General features: G+C 43.2%; 1 protein-coding gene across 1 annotated transcript in view; it reads left to right on the plus strand.

The window, feature by feature from the left end:
* The first annotated feature begins 242 nt into the window (after positions 1–242).
* Positions 243–13,357, plus strand: part of NDRG1 (N-myc downstream regulated 1) — a 39,444-nt gene continuing 26,329 nt past the window's right edge. The window contains exon 1 of the mRNA XM_030482090.1: positions 243–309. The gene's annotated coding sequence lies outside the window, so the exon portion shown is untranslated. The remainder of the gene's footprint in view (positions 310–13,357) is intronic.

Below are 13,357 nucleotides of genomic sequence, written 5' to 3' on the forward strand. Positions count from 1 at the left end.
GATTGCGGGTGTGCGCCAGGGATCCCCTTTGACATTTAGGGACCCTGTGTAAACCGGGCATCCGGGATGTAGCCGCCCCAAACGATTGCGGGTGACGAGGGGGAGCCCTGGGGCGCGGGGACGGGCGGGCGGAGCCCCGGAACGGGTGGCTGCCCGCCCCGTGCTCCCGACGAGGAGGCGGTGGCGGCGGCGGCGGTGGGCAGCGCCTCCCGGCGGGCGGGGCGCGGGCTATAAATCCGCCCCACGGCAGCGGGCGGGTGGCGGTCGGAGCGCAGCGGCGGCGGCGCAGAGACAGCGGTATCGCGGCAGGTAAGGGAGGGTCCCTCCGTCTACACACCCACCTGCATGCCTCGCCATTCATCCGCCTATCTATCCGTTCATCCTCCTCATCTCCCCCACGGACCTCGCAGCTCCTTCGAGGGTGCATATTTGCGTCATCCTCCTCCTTCTTAGATTTCTTATAAGTAAATCCTTTCCCCCCCCCCATTCCAAGCAGGACTTTGCCGGCGGAGGAGCGGGTGGTTCTTAGCGGGGTGGTGGTTCCGCGCTGTCGGGAGGGAGCAGCGGACAGGGTGCTCTTCTCACTGATGAGGGCAGCTGCTGGATGCTGCTGCCACAGTCCAGGATCCCTGGCAGCAGGGGACTGGACTGGACTGGGCTGGGCTGGAAAACAGCTGTGGAACGAAGGCACATACTTTTCCTACAGAAGTTGACTACTGGCGCTTGTTGCTTGTGCCTCTCTACTCTTGCAGCTCTGCCTTAGATTTGGGGCAGAGAACAGGCTTGACTGGTGTCCAGCCTTTACTACTCAGTTGTTTCAGTGGAGTTATTGTCTTCATATGTGATGATAGGTGCAGTTTGCCATCCGTGTTTATGAGCACTGCTCAGGTTCAGAGCACTTAAAAGTAGTGTTTGCAGTGGAGGCACAGACACATACTGGGTCTGATGAAATTTCATTTAATCAGGGAGGATGTTTTGGTTAACGCTTTCCATTGTGTTACGTTTTTCCTATGAAACACTTGCAAACTGGCATCGCTCACTGTTTTATAAAGACCAGAGTGTCTGATTTTGCACCCCATGCCCAGAACAGGACTCCTTTTAGGCTTCAGATAGAAGTATTTACCAGCTATGTTATTTGGATGTTTTTCTCCTCATTTGTCTGTTTAATCAGGACCTGTATTTTGGGTGTAGAAAATGCAGTTGTAGGGGCATGGAAGAGGTCAAAGGCAACCTAAAGCTTTCTGTCCAGATTCTCTGCAAGGTATTGCACTGTTTTGACTTACTTTGGCTTTTTGTCAACTTTTTTTTGTCTGTGTCCAAGTGTGTTGAAGTTAGCTGCTGAAAAACTCACTGTTGAGGGCAGTAGCCTGTAAACAAGAGCTATCAAATACTTCAGGTAAACATGCGAGAAGCCTACCTTAGCATTTTTAGTCTTGGCTGTTAGAGGCATAACTTACATCAAAACTTCAGATAGTGGTACAAAGCTGGTGCACTTTGAACTTGGCTCTGGGAACATGTGGTGGGGTTTTTTTTCCTTTAAAGAAAAAACTTGTGCTCTTTTAACCAGAGTCTAACATAGTTTGACATAGAATGACTGTGTTTTTTATCACGAGTACTTGAGTAAACAGCAGGCAGCTAATGCTGTACGATGTCCTGTGCACAGCAAGACTTTAATGACTGTGGATGAAATGGTGCGACTCGGGAGCGGGTGCAGCAAAAATAGTGTTCTTTAAAGGCTTGTGCAGTTCCCAGAGTGCTAATCTCTGTGCCCTTGAAGACAAATGCATGTGTTCAGGAGGAACTGGTGTGTGTTTTGCCATGGAAAACACAGATGCAGTGAAAACAGGTTTTAATGTGGTAATGAGAGATTACTTAGGGTGTGTATGGATTCTGTACCTGATATTTTTCAGTGTAAACTGAACAGATGCCATGGGAAACTGAGAGTTGTGGTTTCTCAATTGGAGTTCCTTGCACTGCAGTTCAGCAGATACCTGAACAGGCTGGATTTCAACTTTGTAGTAGTTTTGTTTCAAAGTTTTCAATCAGTGAACTGAGAGATTAACTCATCCCCTTGGGAGTGGGCACTCTGGAAAGTGCCTGGCCTTGAACCATGCTGGGGTAGAGGGGTCTAGAAGGTCTTGACAAGCTGTGTTTTTCATTTGTTTCCCTTAGAAAGAAGGTTTTGTGTTCTGATTTCCTATGTTCATTGGCCACTGTGCCCAAAGTGACAGCAGGATAGAGATGTCAAAGTGTCAGGTGTCCACAGGATTTGGCAATAGACAAAGAAGTGTCACCCGCTGCTGAGGGAGGGCTCCCACATGCGCCTGCCTGTGTTTGGGAACCAGCATCTGCACCACCCAAAACCAGACTCAAGTTTGTCTGTTTCTGCCCTGCACAATGGCTTTTTTGTTCTTTCCAAATAAAAAAGGAATGCTAAAACTGTGACATATCATCTGGGCAGCTTGTATGAATGCTTGGTAAAAACAGCAGGATTCGCCCATTTTCTTTACTTCAGAGATATTCTGTTCTTTGACTATTCCTTTTTGCACTATGACAGTTACGTGGGGAGATTACAGTGCATCTTGGGAAATGCTTTGGCATGGGAGCCTGGTAAAAATAGTTATAAGGCTGTTGCGTAATTTGCTCTTGTAGTTCAGGTGGGATTAACAGTGAACTGTTGTGAGCAAAATGCTTTGATTCAGATTTTTAAACCTAAGTGATTAATTTGTTTGAAGTGCAATATACGTCTTGTCATGACCAGCTGAAGAGATTTTGGCAAACTTCTAACTTCCCATAGAAAATACTATTTTTTTTTCGCTTAACCTCATTAGAGCCTGAGAATCTGTTGCACAAAATGTGGAGCATATACGTAATGAGGTTTTCTGCTTTTATTGTCTCAAAATAGACAAAGAATGAAAGACGATACAAAAAGGTGAAACTGGCTTGAAGCTCTTCAGAATGGAGACAACTAGAAACTGTGAGACTCTCAAATAATACAGATTCTAGTTGTGGTGGATTGGCAATGTTTACATCATGTGTACAGCTGGAAGCTGACAGCAGCAAAAGCCCATTTGCTGTCAGGGGAGAGTACAGCCTGGGAAACCAACAGCCTGAATCAGTTCAGCCCCAGCCATACGCAGCAGGAGTGACTTTCTCTAGTTGCTCTGGTTTGACCACTTGAAAGGGAAACCTTCCAAAAGCCAGGAGATGCAACTGCTTGGTATTAATAGGGATGAAATGCTGGTTCGTGAGATGGAGTATGACTTCCAGCTGACAGTTTACATCTAACTTTCATGTTGTGTCACAGCATCTAGAAGTCTCAGGCAGAAGTGCAGAAGAGCCCAATTTGTCCTGTCACTGTTTCACTAAATAAATGGTATTGTATGTAGACTGCCCTTTAGGTGAACATTTGTAAGTTTACCTACTGAGCAATGGTGCTGCCCTTGCAGCCTTCTTCGTATAAGAATTTTCCTGGTCTGTTGCATGGGGAGTGGATCTTCAGCAGGTCAAGGATCAGTAGTTACCCCTCTGCCATCTGTCAAAGGCTCTGTTCCAAAAGTTACAAGTAAATTATTTGCTAGTACTGGAAAGTCACGGGAAATACTCTGAAACTTTAAAAAGCTGAGAATAAGGCAATCCCACTTTCAGGCTTGGTGTGTGTGTGTTGCTATGGATGACTAAAATCTGGGTTAGGCTTCTTGGAAATCAATGGCTATGAATATAATGGCTATTGAACTTGGTTGTTTCTCTCAAATGGTGGTGGAGGGGTGTTTTTTTCTCATATCTGGGTCACTTCCAGAGCCCTGGGTGACTTCAGCAGGGCCAGTCAGCGGGAGGTAATCCCTATTGTTAATTCCTTTTGGCTGCAGAGTTGGAGCAGCAGTAAGGAACCATTCACGGCTTCTCCTGAATATGTGATCATGTATCATTAAAGGGTTATTATGATATAATTAAACTCAGTGCTGAGCATCCATGAGAATCAGTACCATTATTTGCCATTTAATCCAGCACAGCGACTGTGGAGTAAAAAGAAAGTAAAGCCTGCAATTATCCAAGTTTCAGGCTTAAATGCGGACCATTCTATGTTGGATGATGAGGGAGACGAGTTTAGTTTTACTTTTAAGTAAAGGCTGCTGCCGGATCAGGCCTGTTTTCTTTCCCAGCTGGCATGCGAGTGTTGTCTTTGGATAATGCCCAGCAGTTTGTTGTCAAATAGGGTGTTCTCCATGCAGAGGTGCTCCACACTGTGCTTGCTGATGCACAGCTGGACTGCCCGTGCTGATGAAATTTTCCACAACTGCATCTGTTTGTACAAAGCAGGATGTATGTCAGTTTTACTGCTCTAAATCTGTGTGGCTGATCACGTTTCCTATGTTTCTTTTGGGTTTTGCGCTACTTCCTTTCAGTTAATTGTCACAATTTTAATACATCTTTTTCATCTGTCAGTTGTTTTTTTTTTTTTCCTCTTGGTAGCTGGAAGTTTGTCAATGCAGATCTTCCTTTTCAAGCCCTGTTTTTAAAACTGGATATTCACTACTTTTCCAAGCCTTTAACTGGCTGCTTCCTGTCTGAACTAAGTATAGCTTCAAAAGTATAGCTCTTTTAGCTTCTTTTCTACCATGGATGTATAAGGCCAGTCTGCTGCTACTATACAGGTAATGTAGAAATTAATAGAAAGAGCAAATGGTAGGACATAGTGCAACATGAAAACCTAACTGACTGTAAAACAGATCTTTCCATGTTCTATCAACCATCGCTTGGGGTTTTGTGTGTGTGTGTTTATGTCCTTGCCATTTTGCCACTCGTATAACTTGCCCTCTTTAAGAAATTGGGATTTTTTAGGAAGCAAAACCTAAGTTGTAAGGGTCTTGAATTAGTAATGCCCCGATGAAGACCCTGTCGGTGGAGACACTGGTGGTGAAAAGCAAAAGAGTGGTAATATATTTTATATATACATGTGTGTTTATTGGTAGGCACAAGGTATAATGGAAAAGTAAACAGCAAAGTAGAATGCAGCTTTTAAGGGAACACAGTAAGCAGACATCCAGACAGGAAATGCACTATTAGAGGAAGGAAGGATTGCTTTTGCTGTGGGATTTTGGGTTGCTTCCTTCAGGAAGCTCATGTGCACCTTGTCAAAATAATGATGTCATTTTCCTACTGCTATAGTTTGAGTGCTCTAAATATATTTTGTTTATTGCGTGTTATGTATGTAACATATCCCTGCTAAAGATGCATTTGTGTCCTTAGCCGAAGTTGCAATGTGGTTATGTGACTAGTCTATGAAGTCGAAGCACTGTAGAGTTTTAAGATGACTCCTTATGGTATGGCAAATTCAAAATGATTGAATTTTGATTCAATTTAAGGCAATTCAATTTAAGACCATCACATTTTTTCCCCATGTGAAACATACTGAGTTTCATGAAGTTGTGTATAAAATCCCACTCTTACATGAAAACTTGGGCATGCATAACTCCAACCCCTCTTGTAAACATAGCCTGGAAAGTGGTAAGTTCTCTGCCTGATATAATAGATGTTAACCCAGAGCATGGATGGGTAAGGTTTTGGAAGAAGTCAGCTGAGGATGAAAAATTGCTTTTTGTCCACTTTGAAGGGCCTTATTTTGAGAAACAAGAAGTATTCTGGTACTGGATGGTGCTGACTTAGACACTCCCTCACCAGTCCCTTCTGTTGCGATATGGGCAGGAGCATGCTCAGTCCTTAGGAAGATCATATTGTATCTTTAGGTGCCAAGGCTTTCAGGCAATGGAAGACTCTTACCCAAATCGAGTCCTTCAGCATGTGCAAATGCTTTAATTTGGGTAATTTCATAATGGGACATTCTTGGGAAGAATGAAAGATGTGTCCTTAACACAATGCCCACGTGTGCAAAGTTTGAGTCCAGATTAAGATCTAGAATGCTGAAGTTCATCCCAGAAAAGGGGAGTGGGAGCTCACAGGAACAAAATAATACCCATAAATTATGCTTTCCTTCTCAAAATCAAAAACTCTCAAGACACTTATCATGGTAAATTTCAACTCAGACATCTTGGCAGGGTTTATAAAGAGAACTTGAAATAGTGATGAGCAAGCAATTTTAATAGGTGGCAGAACATGTTGTGTATATACTTAGAAGCTGTAACCCATGTAGTATGACCTAATGAGTAAATTTAAATTAGGATAAATCATCAGCCTTAGCTGTGATGTTTTGTAACAAGCACTTGTCTTTGCAACATCAAAATGAAAAAGCATAACATGAAAAGAAACCAGTATGTACTTGCAAGGGTGCAACCTAGAAAGCCAGATAGATAACACCCCTTGTCTCTGAGTATATGTTGAGCCTGACCCTTCTTGAATAATTTCAGTATGTTTTTGCCTCTAACTTGCACAGAACCACCCACTTTTTGAAGCAGTTGCAGCTGGACAGAAGCTATGAACTATTAAAGCATGGGAGATTGAGAATAGGAGGGGGTGTCGAGCATGGCCTGACACTGGTGAGCTGCAGGAACAATAGCTTGTTTCTTGTCTGTTTAGACAGCAATCTTTGTGGCAGAATCCGTTTCTTCCATGCAGCGAAATGCCTAATGCATCTTTGCAGTATTTATTATCTAATCTGCCCACAAAGCCCAGCCTAGCACCCAGGTGTGGGGCAGGCATCTGGTTCTGTACCAGTGCATTGCCTTTGGTCTTTAACACCTTTATGTTTGCAGTCAGCTGAAGGAAGAGTGGGATGGATGCAGAGAAGGATGATGGGACTATGCTAGGAGGATGCTAGGGCAGTGGAAGGAGACAGGCTGGCTTGGTGGGGTAAGAAGACAACGCTGGAGTAGGCAGATGATTTTCTGCTCTTTCCACCCTGCAGTGCTGCCACCCACAGCTCGGAGTCCTTTAAAGCTAAAGGATGATATTGGCACCATCACAAATGGTCATAACGTGATTTCAAATAACCTTAGGCTGCTGCTCAGATGTAGGATTTCTTATAAAAGCCCTGGGTTCCCCTGCCTCCACCGTGTGTCATCATGCCCTGCAAGGACTGTTTGCAGCCATGTCAACAGTGAGCAGTGGCTGCTTGAGGAGGGAGGTTGGGATGACAGCAGTCTTCATAGCCAGTAGTAATTTTAATCTATTTAAAGAAACCTCACATAATTGGAGATAACCACTTTTCACAAAGGTATGACCAGAAGCAGTTTCAGGTGCCAGATGCCAAAGAAACCTGGGTTTCAGAGAACTTGATTAGGGTTTGTAATCTGTCCCTCTGTAATATGATGTAATATTGGAGCTGTAATATGATAATGTAAGGATTGCAACAACAGAATAAAATCCCTAAGACATTGCAAGTTCTCCATTTCCCTGCCACCTAGGAATAGAATAGCTGCTTGTTATATCGGAGGGGGAACAACAGGGATGTCCAGATAGGTGTGCTGCGGACAGCAGGCATGACCTTTGGGTAGCACACCCAAAGAAACATACAGCCAGTTTCTACTCCTGTGAAGGATGGGAGGAACCCGAACTTTCCAAGGAACATTCATCATTGCATCCCACAGCAAGAAGATTGTGCAAGCTGCGTTGCAACAGCTTTCTTGCTCAACATCTGCGGAGTAGACAGAAGGGTTGCTTCCAGCTCACTTTGTTTTAATGCTACTGCCAGAGCATATCAAGCATGTGAAGAGTAACCAGTTCCTGGTCTGAGGAACTGGCAGTTTAAAGGCTGTGTCCGATGTCAGAGCAATTGCAGCCCAACAGCTCTGTGCCAGTCACACAAGTGAAAAACAGCCAGAAGAAAAGGACTGGGGATGAGCCTGGAGATCCTCTTTCTAACTGCGTGGATATGCCAAAGCCATGAGCAAGCGTAGCTGTTGAGGATGCTGCAGACCCAGACCTGTGCATTGTTGGGGGAGCCTGGGTGGTATCAGTTGCTGGCTCTGTCCTCGCAGCCTTCTCCCGGCTGTTATTTGGCACAGGGCTCAAGTTCTCAGCTAAAAAGTTCCAGTTCCCTAATCAGATTGATTAGCACACAGCATAAGTCTAAACTTAAAAGTGGCTAAAACTTTAAGCCTTTCTTGCTTTTTGGCTTTGAAAATCACTGTTCCGCTACATTATGCTCCTAAACCCCCTCCTTTTCCCTTGGTTGCCAGCTCTTGTTTTCAGCTAGAGCCTTCACTAAAGCACTCTTGTGGAGCAGCTCACAAAGGGGGTTGAAAGGAAATAAAAGCAAATTGGTCAGAAACAAATAAAAAGTAATTAAACCGAGTGTTGGCAGTGTGCTGTGCTTGAAGAGGGCTGGGTGATGGTGGTTCTCAGGACAGCTGTGAACTGGAGGCCACCAAGCAGTGCAGTTGTCTCTGTTCCCTGATATTATTTAATTTAATGTTTTAGTTTCTGACCTTTTCTGATTCGGAACTTGAGGTTATTTAAGGGTTATTAACTTTTAGTTGCAAACCGAGATAATCATGTATAACCAGAGGCTAAGGAAACTCAGAGTCTTGAGTAGTTGAGTGTGTTCAGTTTTTGAACTTGCTGCTCAGACTGCTTAGTCAGGTGCTACTTACTATCAAAAGTCATCTGCCTTTTTATAAAGGGGAGGAACTGCTATAAAACCTCTTCCGTGTTTTGTGTGGAATTATGTCAGAGAAAATCAGTAACTCAGTACACAAAGGACCTTGTGATACCAGTGCCCGTAACAAAGAGTAGCTTAAACAGGGCAGAGTGGGCAGATGCTTATGTATGAACTGCTTTGAATGCTTGCAAAATGCATCGTTTTCAAATGAATCACAAACAGGAAGATGGGATTTGTCAAGTTTATTATAAAATGTCTGAAATGTAAACTGCACTTAATGAGAGCGTGCACTGTGGACTGTAACCATACATGGGTGCTATTAACTGATGCCCACTTGTCTCTGTTTAGTGGAGACAAGTTTTCCCAAGCTGCTTTCCAGTTATTTTGGTGCCAGGCTAGTTTGCAGTATTTACTGTTAATGACTGGAAGAGGTCTAATCGACCGTATGTAAGGCTCAAATGCTGTTTGAGCATCACAGTAACTTTCCTTGCTTCATTGTCAGAGGCCTGAGCTGCTTGGGTATTTTTCTGAACTGGAACTGATGGGGTTCTTTGCTAATCAACTTCTGCAGAGCGCTGGAGACATCTTAGCTCTCTTCATCCTTGCCTCAACTGTGCTTCTTTAACAGTGCTTTGAGCACCTGCAGATTCACAAAGCCTCAAATTGCCACCTGTGTCTTTTTTACCTGTTTTGGTGTCTGTCCTTTGAAGATGCTTGTGTCTTTCAAGGCATAAAGCGTAGAGTGATGTGAGTGGCTTGGAAACACCTATCATGTCTGGCCATGGAGCTGAAGCCTCATGTGGTCCCTCTCCCTCTAAATAGATTAACACCAGTGCCTGGAAGCTGTGACCCTTGGTGCTCATGGTCCTCTCCCTCTTTGCCATTATCGTATACTCATTAGGTGCTCATGAGTATATAATACCACATATAAAGTGATTGCTCAGCCTGTAAAGATGGAAGTGCCATCAAGCTGCTCTGGTGAGGTTACCCTTCTGTATATCAGTACTCAAAAGGACATTAATCTCTGCTGCTAGTGTTTAAACAAGCTGTTCTAAAGAAATTGTTGCCTTTATGAAACACTCAGGCAGGAGTCTTTTTCTGTTCTTTGTTTTTCATGATAACATGTAAATAAGAAGCAGTTGAGTATGAGGCAGAAGTAAAATGGTAGCAGTTCCCCCAGCCCTTTGTGACTGTGAGACCATCACACTTGATGGTGCACCCGTCAATACAAACTTGGACAACCATGTGTGTCATTAGAAGAATAAAGTTTGAAACAAGGGATCTTTGAACTTGTTTCACTTCTGTGCTTGGAATGAATTTGGTCACGTATGTCAGGATTACCTAATGTTTGGCACTTACGATTGCAACACTGCTGGCGTCTGAGGATGGGTGGCCTGAAGTGTGGCTTCTTAGCTCTTTTGTTGGGATCCCTGTTGTGCAAAGCCAGGCGGAATATCCATCCTGTATTCCCTGCTGCCAAAACAAGGCTCCAGCAATTACTGTCCCTCCAGCAATGATGCAGAGGGACAGGGGATATATTCTGAACCTTTAAGAGCAAAATAACAGGGCTCAGTAAAATGATTCCTGAGCCTTGCTTATGACACTTGCTGTGGTGGTTTTGGGCTTGGGCTGGAATGGCTACAGAAAAGCCTCTTTGGATGAAATTAGTGAAAACAGTATTGTACAGATTACTTCATTCCCCATGCCCCTTTTGTTCTGAGAGGCTAGTTTAATGCCTTTTCTGCTAGTTGGCAAAGGGAGATATGTGATCAGTTTTAAAGCACTTTGCCGGCTGCAAAGGTGCCTTGAACCTTTACTTCTTGGTTAGTTAGAAGTATGATTGTTTTGCAACTTAATCCTTTGAGCAGCAATTTTAACCAGTACCTGGGTGCAGGGTGATGAGTGTTTGATGAATGGAGGTGGTCCTCCCAGAGAGGAGAGCTTTGGACCTCTCAGCAGGCTGAACTGGCCAAGTGGAGTGAAAAAAGTTGGTTTTCTCCAAGTTGGCAACTTTACTGCTTGCAGATAGAAATGAGCTTTGTCTTTTGCACTGTGAGGCAAGTACTTTGAAATGTGTATGAAGGAATGCTTGTACAGTTATCTATTTAGCAGGGTTACACAGTTACATTAGCTTCAAGCTACCCTGTCACATAATGGGGGGGAGCACAAAGCACCTATTTAGAGATTACAAAATCTGTGCTGAACATGGATGGTACAAAACCACTTCCCCAGCATCTTTCTCTCTGGGAAATCGGATGTTTTTTACAGTGCTGTCAGATAGCAGGGCTTTGTTTGCCAGCTCTCGTGAACAAACAGCATGTTGTTGTGCTGCCTTATCACAAGGTTGTTTCTTGGTAGGAATGTATCAGGTATTCCTGATGCAGAGAGGGAAAACCCAGAGCTTGGAAATGCCTGATCTGGAAACATTATGTGGCTCCGAGATCTGGTATCTTTCCAAAAGTGAGAACTTGGTACATGTTGGGCTTTTGTTCAGCAGACTTTATAGCAGTCGTGTAATCTGCTGGTCAGCATTTCCTAGTGCTGGTTCTTTCGGAAACATAGAGCAACAACTTTGAACTATTATAAAAACAGGATTGTTTTTAAGGCTATAAAAGGCATCCATCTTGTTCTTTTTGGCACAGATTTTCTGGTCATTTGTAGTCAATGCTCTGAGTCCCTGAAAATCTGAAACTATCCCATGTAAACAACTTTCTTCCACAAACACTAGTTGTGGCTTTGTTCCCTGAGCCGCTTCTTACTGGAAAACTGCAGGGGACCTGGCTTCTTACTTTCCTCCCCTATAGGAAAAACATGGAAAAATATCTTGCATTTCTAGTACCTGTTGAATTAGGTTGCAACAATTTCTGTCTTAACAGAATTTGCTGAATTGCAAAAAAAAAAGCCATTTGTGTTGGGTGCAATTGCATGTAAATATTTTTGACCTCCAAATACTGCAAAGGTATTTATTTTTCCTCTCTGCCATGCACAATTGCTCACTGTGTGGAATGGCAGATTGCATAAATGGCTGTAAGCATGAAAATATGTAGCACTATTTCTGAAGTGTCACTTGCAGTTGCCTGAAATTTTGGCGAACTTGGTTTTTGCTTGTTCTTCATTATTAAAATCTGTAATGGATGAAACTTACTGAAAAACCTGGAGAAAAAGGGTGAATCGAAGTGTCTGTATTGGCTCTTCTGACTATTTAAGTATCTCTGTTACTTTGTTGTAAATTTGGATTACAAATTACTGGTGGTGGGGTTAGTTTTGTTCCTGTCCTCATGCCTCAAGTGGTGGGGTTAAATATTCATGAAGCTTTTCTCTATGCTTAAAATCCACAGTCAAACTCTTTAACAAAAATCCACCCAATTGCATAGCTAGCAAGGAGGGTTCCTAAAATCTGAAGCTGTTTGCACGTGCATGGACACCAGTGTTTAATCTGTGTGTGCCACTTCATAGCTTCCTGCAGCATCCAGCCATCTTACATCTCACTAGAGCATTTTGCCCAGGCAAAATTGTATCGAGTTGACCCACAGATGCTCCCGTGGGCATCACAGCCTTTCTTGAGCACCAGGTCATTTATGTAGGCAGGGTTGATTGGCTTAAATCAGATTAAAGTCAGGAGGTGAGGAGTCATGGTTTAAACAATCTATTTAAATTGTGTTCTGTAGTTCTGTATCTTCAAGAAAACTGTTAATAATTAAAGTGTTTGCAGTTAACACAATCAATAATTCTTAAACATGTTTCAGCCTTTTAGCTTGCTTTATGTGTGCACTTACTCATATATTTCACTTGAGACCATTCTGAACTTTCCTTAAAAAGTAAATAATTGATTTGTGTTATTGTTGTGTAGTTAATAAATATCCATTTTTGTCCAAAGATGCCCCAAACCCACACGATAGGAATTTCTCTGGCAGGCAGAGGATATGCAATAAATATACTTTGTATTTGTCATCTTACTGTTAAGAGTTCTGTCCTCTCTCTTGAAAACTGTTTCTGGCCATTCATTAGAGCTTTTCAGGGATCAGCCCTCTGCCTCTGGCACCTTATCTTTGTCAAGAGGATGACAATATGCTGTTATTCCTTTTTAACTCCCTGATATGATTGCTGAACTGAGATGCCTCTTGGTCCAAATGCAAAAGGTGCGCTGCACCTGCAGCACAACCTGCTACTCTGTCTGCCTGGGCAGTCACCTCTTCTGGGGCTTGGCCTTATCCATGTTCGCAGTTCAGTTTCCCACAGATGAAGGAATCACAATGCCAGTCCTTTCCTAGAGCAGGATACAGCAGTCTTGTTCCTTTCTTTGACAGTTTTGAAAATGGACCTTGTAGATGTCCACTTAAAGGACTGTCTGTTTTACTTGGTACCATTTATTCAGACCAAGAACAGTGTTTCTGTCCCAAAGAATGGAGCACATTGATCTGAGAGTAAAGTGATGCTAATGAGTGTCCAGTTTTCTTATAGTGAATAATGGAGAGGGAAGCTGCATCAAAAAAAAAAAAAAGGGAAGAAAAAGGAATTTCAGAGACAAGTATTGAAGCTAACTTCAGAAGGTGGTTGTGCAGATTTGGCCATGCCTCCTTTCACCTGTGAAATGACAGTTTCCATGACACCCTGTGTACTGGTCCCTGCCCTTTTTCCTTCAGCATTCCCCGTTTTGAAGCTGCCAAACTTTTGTTTGATCTCACGGCTTTAATATTTCTTTAATCTCGTATTGTGCAGGAGTGTGTGTACATAAATAAACCAGGGAGGCATTTTACAAGAGATTCTTAACCTTCTTGCCAAAGGTCTTTTAAACTATAA

The sequence above is a fragment of the Strigops habroptila genome, chromosome 1 (assembly GCF_004027225.2).
Source record: "Strigops habroptila isolate Jane chromosome 1, bStrHab1.2.pri, whole genome shotgun sequence".
Taxonomy (NCBI): Eukaryota; Metazoa; Chordata; class Aves; order Psittaciformes; family Psittacidae; genus Strigops; species Strigops habroptila.